General features: G+C 39.8%; 1 non-coding gene across 1 annotated transcript; it reads left to right on the forward strand.

Moving 5' to 3' along the window:
• The first annotated feature begins 1,998 nt into the window (after positions 1–1,998).
• On the forward strand, positions 1,999–2,102 carry LOC112780642 (small nucleolar RNA R71). Its single transcript, XR_003191465.1, has one exon. It is a non-coding gene; the product is annotated as a small nucleolar RNA R71 (small nucleolar RNA).
• The last annotated feature ends 9,915 nt before the right edge of the window (positions 2,103–12,017 follow it).

The following is a 12,017-nucleotide window of genomic DNA, read 5'->3' on the forward strand; positions in this document are numbered from 1 at the left end:
CCTCTTCTAACAAGATTTTATGCATGCATATGGATGAACTTATCCCCTTCAAATCAGCTAGGGTCCATCCAATGGCATCTTGATGAGTTTGTAGCACCTTGATCAATTCTTCTTCCTGTTCTTGACTCAGGGCAGAGCTAATGATAACAGGATGACTCTCATCACTACCCAAGTATGCATACTTGAGATTAGGGGGCAATGCTTTGAGCTCAGGTTTTGGTGCTTCCTTCTCTTATTTCACTATCTCTGGCATGTTTGGCATGGTTGTTTCAGCAGCCTTGATGTCACTAACTTCTATGTCCTTGGTGAACTCCTCCTCTGCCACTTCCTTTGTTGTTTCCTCAAAGGTTTCTTGTACTGTAATGTCCACTACATCCACCCTCATGCATTCCCTTAGTGATTCTGATGGATAGCTCATTGCCTTGAATACGTTAAACACCAATTTCTCATCATGTAGTCTAAGAGTGAGTTCACCCTTTTGTACATCTATGATGGCTCCAGTAGTAGCCAGGAAGGGTCTTCCCAGAATTATTGAAGCTTTGGCTTCTTCCTCCATATCTAACACCACAAAATCAGCAGGAAATATAAAATCTCCCACCTTCACCAACAAATCCTCAACTATCCCATGAGGGAATTTAAAAGTTCGATCTGCCAATTGGAGGGCCATTCTTGTTGGTTTGGCTTCCTCAATCTTCATTCTTCTCATCATTGTTAGAGACATCAAATTGATACTGGCCCCTAAGTCACACAAGGCCTTCTCCACCATGACTTCTCCTATGATGCAGGGGATTTGGAAACTGCCTGGATCCTTCAATTTTTGAGGCAATTTGTGCTGGATGATGGCACTGCATTCTTCAGTTAACAACACAGTTTCCTCGTTTCTCCAGCTTCTTTTCTTGGTCATTAATTCCTTTAAGAATTTTGCATAGAGTGGCATTTGCTCTATTGCCTCAGCAAACGGAATGTTGATTTGAAGCTTCTTGAAAATCTCCAAGAACCTGGAGAATTGGCCATCCTTTTCACTTTTCATCAAACGTTGAGGATATGGTGCTTTAGGTGTATAAGGCTTCAGGACCTCTTTTTCTTTTTCTTTTGTTGCAGACGATGTAAAAGATTGTCCTTGTTCCTTATCTCTCACATTTTCCTTTGCTTCATCCTCTGTGGTTTCCTTTGAGATCTCCTTTAGATTCTTTCCGCTTCTGAGGGTTATGGCCTTACATTCTTCCCTTGCAATAGCCTTGGCAGCATGAGAAACGCTTGTCCCAGGGGTTTTATGCAATTTGATTTTCTAGCTTCTGGATGGCAGCTCCTTGGTTTTGCAGGTTAGAATTTACTTCTTCCTTAAAAGCTTTCAATTCGGTTATGTCTTGACTCATGGTTGCAAGCATTCCTTCTATCCTGTTTAATTGATCTTGAAATTGTTGGTTCGGATTAGGTTGAGCAGGTTGATTATTTTGGCTATGATATGGTGGTTGAGAGTAAGTGTTTTGTGTGGCTTGGTATGATCTTTGGTTGGAGTTTTGGTATGTGGACTTGTTATGTTGGTTTTGCTGGTTTCCCCACCCAAAGTTTGGGTGGTTTTTCCAGCCTGGGTTGTAAGTGTTGGAATGTGGATCATATGGTTGCCTTTGTTGATTTCCTACATAATTGGCCTCTTCCCAATCACCTCCTTCAGTACTTTCTTCCTCTTGATCTTGTGTGTGTATTGCAGCCACTTGTTTTGTTTCTAATTTCCTAGTGAGCTCTGCTAGTTGCTTGGCAAACACCTTGTTTTGGGCTAGAATTGTATCAACATGGTTCAGCTCCATGACTCCCTTAGTGTTGTGTCTCTCTGATGCATAGTAGTACTCATTCTCAGCCACTGTCTCAATCACTTCAATGGCTTCTTCCACAGTCTTTTTCCTGTTCAATGAACCTCCTGATGAATGGTCTACAGCCTTCCTTGATTCATAAGACAGTCCATCATAGAAAATATGCAATTGCACCCAGTCATGGAACATGTCTGGTGGGCATTTCCTTGTCAAATCCTTGAATCTCTCCCATGCCTCGTAGAGAGTTTCACCATCTTGTTGTCTAAAAGTCTGAACCTCAGATCGAAGCCTATTGACCTTTTGTGGGGGGTAGAAACGTGCCAGAAATTTGCTTTCCACCTCGTCCCATGTTGTTAGGCTCCCCCTTGGGAATGATTCCAGCCACTTAGCTGCCTTGTCCCTAAGTGAAAATGGGAACAAAAGCAGTTTATAGGCATCTTCCTGGACTCCATTGGACTTCACAGTGTCGCAAATTCTCAGGAATTTTGTGAGATGTTGGTTTGGGTCTTCATTAGCACTCCCACCAAATGAACAATGATTCTCCACAAGTGATATTAGCTGTGGTTTGAGCTCAAAATTGTTGCCTGAATGGGTGGTTTCTGGATGCTGCTACCACAATTCCCAGAGGTTGGGTTTATGTATGAACTAAGAACCCTCCTCTCAGGAATGGCATTGTTTCCATCAGCTCTCTCATGGTGGTGAACTTCTCTATCCATGTTGAGATCTAAAGCTTCCTCAAAATTGTCCTCAGATTTTCCTTCAGATTCCTCTTCTCCCAGTACTCTCTTCCCTCTTGCTTCCCTTCTAAGTCTATGAAGGGTCCTCTCTGGTTCGGTATATGGAGGAGTTGATGTCTCTCCTCTCCTACCTATCATACAAGAACACAGCACAGGCAACAAACAAGTGAAATACTCTTGGTTAATGGAAGAGTATGGTTAGAGCAGTTGAGGAATTAATTCAAACAGTTAGTGAGTCAGTGAGTTAGTTGCTTGAATTTAAAGGCATAAAGAAAGAAAGCATGTAACAGAGTGCAGAAATTAAAATTCAACAAGTAACTTGTACTGAATTAATCAAAACAAAAAAAATGCTCAATCTAGTTAACTTCCAATTTGAGAATTGTCAATCGAAAACCAATCCCCGGCAACGGCGCCATAAACTTGATGCGCATAAACTAGTTATGCTACGATTTAGGAAATTGCACGATCGGCAAAATTCCTTCCGGCAAGTGCACCGGCTATCGTCAAGTAAAAACTCACAATAGAGTGAGGTCGAATCCCACAAGGATTGGTTGAGTGAGAAATTCGGATTAGAAGTGTGTTCTAGTTGAGCGGAATCAAGATTTAGATGAGAATTGCGGAATGTAAAATTGGCGGGAAACGTAAATGACAAGAAATTTAAATGGCGGAATCTTAAATTGCATGAATTAAAGAGCAGAAGCTAAATTGCTGAAATTAAAATGGAATGGGGGTGATTGCATGAATTGAGTTGCAGAATGTAAAGAGAAAGTGGAAATCGGAAATGGGGAATTCATTGGGTTATAGGAGATATTGAGATCTCCGAATCAAAACATGTTTATCTCTTCCTCAACCAATGCGTTCATTGAATTTTACTTGGCAATCTTATATGATTGGATCCCAATCCCTTGGCTCACCAATTCTCTCTAAAAACAAACAAATTCCCAATCCCTTGGTTTAAATGTTCATAAGAAGAGATGATGCTCGATCACTGATTTTACCACACAGTTTCATGAACCACAATTTGGTAGGATTACATGTCACAATATCCATCCAAACCCCAATCCAATTCACTGTGAGAAAGCTTCTCTAGCATGAATCCTCCATTCCTTTCCCAAGGTTCCGAAGGATTCCAATTATGGGTAGTTTCTCTCCCAAGACAACTACCCAATGGAATTAGATCGAGAAGCTTTCTAACAAAATTCAAGAGAAAAGATTGAAGAAGAAGATAAACTATTATTGATTCATTGAATTACAATAGAGCTCCCTAACCCAATGAAAAGGGGTTTAGTGAGTCATAGCTCTGAATTCAATTACAAAGATATGAAAACTAGCCAAATGAAAAGGTAAAAAGTCCTTCCTAACTTAAATTCTATCCTATTTATACACTTTCTATATTGAGCTTCTGTTGTGTTTCTTGGGCTTTGAGGCCTCTCCCTGCTTTCCTTTTGCCTTGGGTTTATGATCCATAATCTTGATGAGGCTGTTGATCCAAATTCTGTAACATTCATTGAGCCAACTTAGTGATAATCAAATAATGACACATGACTCAATAAATTGAAATTTCAGACTCATCAATCCTTCAGGCCCAATCCCATAAACCATGATATTCAATTGGGTTTCATACCAAAGTTTAAGTTAATGTTTGTGCTCAAATACTAACTTAAACCGCAATATTTTTGGCCCAGAAACCTTTTCCAAGAGTGGCGTTTAAGTTGCAGTTTAAGCTTAAACTGCAGCTTAAACGCCAGACACTTCCAGTGATGCCTTTTGTGGAAGCACGTTTAAGCTTCAGTTTAAGGTTAAACTGAAGCTTAAACGTGGAAATGGAAGAAGGCAGCCCTGGAGGGTAACTTAGTCGAACACGTTTAAGCTTCAGTTTAAGGTTAAACTGAAGCTTAAACGTGGAGATAGAAAAGGCAGCCCTGGAGGTCGAACACGTTTAAGCTCCAGTTTAAGGTTAAACTGGAGCTTAAACGTGGAAATAGAGAAAGCCATCCTGGAGGTCGAACACGTTTAAGCTCCAGTTTAAGGTTAAACTGGAGCTTAAACGTGGAAGCTGAGAAAGGTAGCCCTGGAGGTGTCGAACACGTTTAAGCTCCAGTTTAAGGTTAAACTGGAGCTTAAACGTGGAAATGGAGAAAGCAACCCTGGAGGGAGAAAACTTGGTCGAACACGTTTAAGCTCCAGTTTAAGGTTAAACTGGAGCTTAAACGTGGAAATGGCTCCCTGGTGCATTTCCCATTTCTGGCGTTTAACCTCCAGTTTAAGGTTAAACTGGAGGTTAAACGTGGAAATGCTTCCTGAGTGGCATTCTCATTCTGGCGTTTAACCTCCAGTTTAAGGTTAAACTGGAGGTTAAACGTGGAAATGCTTCTTTGGTGAGACTTTCATTATGGCGTTTAACCTCCAGTTTAAGGTTAAACTGGAGGTTAAACTTCAGTTTCAGCATTTCTTAGCCTTCATGATTCTGGCGTTTAAGCTCCAGTTTAGGCTTAAACTGGAACTTAAACTCCACATGTGATATTCAAGCTTCCTTTATTGATTTTGTTGCTTCCTTGCCTAGCCTCTTCTTCCCTGAAATCATCCAAACAATTGCATCAAAGTCTTGCAAAATTTCATGAGAAATCTTCCATTCATAGCATTCAAGTAATATAACTAAAACTCATGGAATTTGCATCAAAATCATACTGTTTGGATGGTTCATTGCTTTGTTATTCTTTTAACCATTCTTGGTTACTTTAAGCTCAAGAAAATGCATAAAACAACTAAAACTAACAAAAAAATGCTAGTGAAACTAGCCTAAGATGCCTTGGCATCAAATACCACAGACAAGGTTTAGACTTTCCGGATCCCAGGAATGCTGCCAATGATTCTAGCCTATACCACGAAGATACTAATCTCACGGACTCGGTCCGTGTATTAGATATCCAAGAGATACGCACTCAAGCTGTCGCCCAATGACTACGTTGAGCCCAAATAGAACGGGAGTGGTTGTCAGGCACGCGTTCATAGAATTGAGAATAATGATGAGTGCAACAGATCATCACACTCTCTATATTGAAGTACGAATGAGTATCTTAGAATAGAATCAAGCGCGATTGAATAGAAAACAGTAGTAATTGTATTAATCCATTGAAAGACAGCAGAGCTCCTCACCCCCACCTATGGGGTTTAGAGGCTCATAATGTAGAAGATACAATATGAAGTGTAAAATGTCATGAGTTGCAAAAATGAATCTCTAAAAGTAGCTTTTATACTAAACTAGTAACTTAGGTTTACAGAAAATGAGTAACTAAGTGTAGATAGTGCAGAAATCCACTTCCGGGACCCACTTGGTGAGTGTTTGGGCTGATCTTTCAAGCTTTCACATGCATCTGCTTCATATTGGAGTTAAACGCCACCCTGGGTGCCAAAATGGGCATTTAACGCCAAGAATTATGCTAGTTCTGGCATTTTACGCCAGAAAGTTTTAGGCTGGTTTTCAACGCAAGTTTGGGCCATCAAATCTCGGGCAAAGTATGGACTATTATATATTGCTGGAAAGCCCAAGATATCTACTTTCCAAAACGCAACTAAGAGAGCGCCAATTGGGCTTTTGTAGCTCCAGAAAATTTACTTCGAGTGTAGGAGGGTCAGAATCCAACAGCATCTGCAGTCCTTTTTCAGCCTCTGAATCAAATTTTTGCTCAGGTCCCTCAATTTCAGCCAGAAAATACCTAAAATTATTGAAAAACACACAAACTCATAGTAGAGTCCAGAAATGTGATTTTTGAATAAAAACTAATAAAAATAGAATAAAAAGTAAATAAAACATACTAAAAACTATGTAAAAACAATGCCAAAAAGGGTATAAATTATCCGCTCATCAGCAATCCACGCGTACGCATGCATCGACGCGTGCGCATGGGAGTGGTGAAATGGAAATGACGCATGCGCGTGTCTCCATGCGTACGTGTGGATCGACGCGTGCGCGTGGGACTGGTGAAATGGAAATGACGCGCACGCGTGTCTCACGCGTGCGCGTCGATGGGTTATGTTGAGAGTGATGTGTACGCGTCATGTGTGCGTACGCGTGTGTTGGTTTGCGTGAAAGGCACAATGTTAGCGCATTATAGGCGCAACTCTCTGGAATTTGGCTTGGAGGTGAAAATTTGCAATCCATGCATACGCGTGGGTGGCGCATGCGCGTGGATGGTCGAAAATGCTTGGGTCATGCGTACGCGTGGATGTTGCTCTGTTTTACAAAAAATTTTCTATGTTTTTTTGCACCAAACCAAGCCTTCCAAACCTCCAAACAGCTACCCAAACACCATAAACCCTATTTAACGTACCAAACTACCAAATAAACTCCACAAATCAATCAAAACATGAAATTAAACTATTTTTGCCAATATTTACAAAAGAGAAAATGAAAAGATTTTACCATGGTAGGGTGTCTCCCACCTAGCACTTTTGTTTATTGTCCTTAAGTTGGACTTATGGGGAGCTCCTCTGAAGGTGGCTTGTGCTTGAATTCTTCTTGGAACTCCCACCAATGCTTGGTTCTCCATTGTAACCTAAGATTTCTCATGAGTTGCACCAAGTCCTGATGGAGTTCTTCACAAGCTTGGTGCTCCCAAAGTCGATCCTCTTCTTGTAATCCGGGATCCCACACTTTATTTTCACACCCGTCTTGAAGTTGATCATTATTAGTCCATCCGGGCGGCAAGTAAAGTTAATTCTCAATAAAGTGACCAACAATCCTCCTAGACCCATCTAGTTAAGCACTACTCTAACCTTTATATTTCATGTTTGATGTGTCAACCCTAATGAGCCTTGATTTGCAATACCAACCACAAAACATTTTTTGCTTACGCTTCACCCCACAAAGTTCCCTAAGTTGGCCATCCGTTGCAAGCAAGCCATATTCAAGTGGGATAATAAAGCTAATAGAAATGAATTTCACCCACTCAAATGAAGGAGTAGATGGTAACCTAGGCAAAGACACTTCTAAGGGTCGTGACAAAGCGTATCCAACTCCCGTCCTTCTTTTCCTAAGGACTCCCCACCTCTTAACAAGTTTTCTCAAATGTAATCCTTTGTTAAACAATTTTATCTAAGCCTTTTCCCTTACTCAAATCATAATTGGGAGGGTGAGAAAAATTTACCTCCACAACGCTTTCAAATCCACCGAAGAAAGGTACTTCATGCTCAAAGGATTCTTCACCCCTAAGACTTAATGCTTGATCTTCATCACCAAGGGAACTCGATTCTCGCTCTATCCCATCCAAGTCTTCATATGGAATATGCTTTGGAGGTTGGGCACATCCCTCCTTAGCATCAAACTCAATCTTCTTGGAGGGGTTTTCTTCAACTCTATGTTCCCATGGAGGCTCCGTATCTCCTAAGTCTTCAACCACTTCTTTATTTTCTTCAACAATCCTAGCTTCCTCCCATTGTTCTAACACAAAGCAATGTTTCCCATCATCCAATCTCTCCTTTATGCTATGCTCTTCCTTGACTTCTTCACATGTAGCCATGGGAGTGTCCAAGCATTGGGATGCTAACCGGTTTACCACCTCGTCTAAGGCGGCCGTAAAATTTTGTACATCCCTTTTCATCTCTGCTTGCCCTTGAAGAAGAACACCAAGGATGTCATCCACTGGAGGTTGGGGTGGATGAGAAGGTTCATTATCTTAGGGAAATGGTTTAAAGTAGGAAGGTGAGTCATCATAATAAGGACGTGGTGGTTCCATGTTCTCCATTTGTTCTTCTTGTTGCTCAACACACTCCAATTTATTATTCTCAAGATGATATTCTACAATCCCTTCAAACTACCCTCTTCGGTTGTTCTCCCGCAATCATCCGTGGACATGTGGTATGAGTTCCATGCATCTAACTTTTGACGGACGGTTGCTTGAAGCCGATCCATGGTTTCCTTGAGAGATGGACATTGATATTCTTCCATGGAGGGTTGTGGTGGGAGATAGAATTCATCTTGAGGTTAAAAATTTGTGTACATTAGAGGTGACTCATCTTGGTCATAGTATGGAGGAGTTGGTTCTATACATGGCTCATATGGCTCAAAAGGTGGTTGGTATGGTGTGTAAGGAGTAGGGTCATATGAAGGTGGTTGGTGAGTATTCTCGCCTGTCACGCGGGTGACCTAGGTTCGATCCCGGCAACGGCGCCATTTTGATGAGTAGATTTTTGTGTCACAATGGGATTCACCATAGCCATTTGATTGGTATGCATCATAGAATGGCTCTTATTCACAGTGTATTAGTGGAGGTTATTGCCATGAAGATTGATCACATACATAAGGTTCCTCCCACCTTTGATTGTCCCATCCTTGATACACATCCTCATTGTAGCCCTCATTTCCTACAACATAGTTAGAACCAAAATAATAGCCAAAGTGAGAATTCATAGTGAAAAGAGAAAATAAAAAACAAAAGCTAATAAGAAAGAATGAAACAAAGTCCTAAAACTAGCAAAAAAAAAAAACTAACAAGAAATCTAAAAATTAAGCTATTCATAATATTCACATATATACAATAACCAATAACATAACACCATTGCAATTCCCCGGCTATAGTGGTGAGTATTCCCACCTGTCACGTGGGTGACCTGTGTTCGATCCTCGGCAACGGCTATGAAGTATGTTTTGGGGTTTTTAAGTTAAGAGACAATAAATATAAATTGCAAAGAAATAAACTAACACTAACAAAAGCTCTTGATAAGGTATGAGAACTAGAAGTCCTATCTTATGAAAAAAAGTCAAGTGAATGAATTAACTTGATTCCACAAGTCCTAGCCAAATCATAATGAAAGACTAGCTTTAGTGGCATTCAAGTCAATTAGCAACTTCTAATTATCAATCAACAAAGGAGCTTGATAACTCAAGAGTCACTAATTACTCTACTTAGGCCAAGAGGAGAAAAATCTATTCTAAAATCCAACCAAGTATTTTGTCAAGCACTTGGAAGGCACAAAAGGAAAGCATAGTAAATTGCAAGGAAAGTAAATCTACACTACTCAATTGCAAGGAATTATCAACAATAAAGCAAATCAACAATAAAGGAAATAATACATGAATTGCAATTAAAAGAAAAATGGAAGAACAAAAGTGCATCATCATAAAAGTAGAAGATTACAAGAGTTAAATGCTAAACTAGAGAGAGGAGATGTAGAAGAAGAAGAAATTGCAAAGGAAAAGTGAATCAAAGCATGAAATAAACCTAGATCTAAGAAATTCTAATCTAGATCTAACCTAATCCTAATTCTAGAGAGAAGTGAAAGCTTCTCTCTCTAGAAACTAACTTTTCCTCCAAAACTAAACTAAAATAAACTAATTGGTCACTAATTGGTTCATCCCTCTTCAGTCCTTGGGTTAAATAGCATCATAAATGAGTTGGATTGGGCCCAAAATGCTTCAGAAATCGTTGGCCACGAGTTACCTTTAGTGAGTCACGTGCAGCATTCCACGAGTATGCGTCCCTAAACGCCAGGCAACTATGGCAAATTTTATATCATTTTGAAGCCCTGGATGTTAGCTTTCCAACACAACTGGAACTGCCTCATTTGGACCTTTGTAGCTCAAGTTATGATCGATTAAGTGCGAAGAGGTCAGGATTGACAACTTTGCGATTCCTTCATTTCTTCATGAGTTTTCCATTTCTTCATGCTTTTTCTTCATTCCATCAATCCATTCTTTGCCTCATAAACCTGAAATCACTTAACAAACATAACAAGGCATCTAATGGAATCAAGGTGAATTAAATTTAGCTATTTTAAGACCTAAAAAGCATGTTTTCACTCTTAAGCACAATTAACGGAGAATTTACAAAACCATGCTATTTTAGTGAATAAATGGGAGAAAAGTTGACAAAACCCTCTAGTTATGTTTATTATGGGGCCATTCCCCTCCTCATACTCAAACAACTATATATTAGTGGCTGTAGATTATATGTTAAAATGGGTAGAAGCCATAGCCACAGCAACAAATGATAACAAGGTTCTGATGAACTTCTTGAGAAAAAATATCTTCAGCCGATTTGGAGTTCTTAGAGCCATTATTAGTGATGGAGGGACACACTTCTGCAATAGGCAACTTGAAGCACTCCACTTTAAATATGGAGTGAAGCACAAAGTGGCAACTCCATACCATCCACAGACCAATGGGCAAGCTGAGATTTCAAACAGGGAGCTCAAAAGAATTCTTCAAAAAACTGTTGGAAGCTCAAGAAAGGATTGGTCTAAGAAGCTTGATGATGAATTATGGGCCTATAGGGCAGCCTTCAAAACACCTATTGGGATGTCTCCATACCAATTGGTGTTTGGTAAGGCTTGTCACTTACAAGTTGAGCTTGAACATAGAGCATTCTGGGCTCCAAAAATGTTGAATTTTGATGATCAAGTTGCTAGAGAAAGGAGGCAAATGCAACTCAATGAGCTGGAAGAATTTTAGAAATCAAGCTTATGAGAATGCAAATATTTACAAGGAAAACACAAAGAGGTGGCATGATCAAAAGATAGCAAGGAGAGAGTTCACAGAAGGATAGAAAGTGCTACTGTACAATTCAAGACTCAAGTTCTTCCCAGGGAAGCCTAAGTCTCGATGGTCTGAACCCTTCACCATCCTTAAGGCAGTATCACCTTATGGTCATGTAGAGCTCATGGAGGACAAATCACAAAGAACTTTCACTGTGAATGGCCATAGACTCAAGCATTACTTGGGAGACTCACTGGATAAGCAGAGAGTGAGCTACAACCTCAACTAAAGAAGGAAGAACGTCAAGCTAGTGACGATAAAGAAGCGCTAGTTGGGAGGCACCCCAACACTTTATATCCTCCTTTTGATTTATTGCTTTCTTAGAAGTAGCTTCAGATTGTTGATTTAGGAAGTTTTAGTTCAAGTTTCATTCATTTAAATTCTTGCTTTCTAGAAGTAATTGAAGATGGTAGATTAGGAAGTTTAAATATCAGTTTTCGGTAGTTAGAGAACCTTTTAATTGTTATTTTTTTTCTTCTCTGAAAGTGCAATCTGATGGACAAAATTACTGATGATGAGTGATTGGGCTGAGAACTAGCTAAAAAGCTAAGTTTGGTGTGGCCACTAACTCACTTAATCTAGGCTTAAAACCATTTGAATGGATCAATTTTGAGAAGTAAGCCCAGAGATTAAGTTTGGTGTGGCCACTACCATATGAAGATCACAATGTAAGCCCAACATGATTCAAGTTTGAAAGCATTCAATAAATTGGTGGGTGCATAAAAGTTGGTTTTAATGTGTTCGGAAGGGATTAAAAGTGAAGGAATGTGAAAGGATTGGAATTATTTCACTCTTATGAATACATAAAAACCCAATGATGAAACCAATTTATTAGATGCAATGGAAATAAGTTTGGTGTCACAAGGGACACTCATCATTTGCAATTTCAGTAGCTCATACTAAAAAGAATGTGAAGGATTCTTTTGTCATTACTAA

Source organism: Arachis hypogaea, chromosome 19, assembly GCF_003086295.3.
Source record: "Arachis hypogaea cultivar Tifrunner chromosome 19, arahy.Tifrunner.gnm2.J5K5, whole genome shotgun sequence".
NCBI classification, from domain to species: domain Eukaryota; kingdom Viridiplantae; phylum Streptophyta; class Magnoliopsida; order Fabales; family Fabaceae; genus Arachis; species Arachis hypogaea.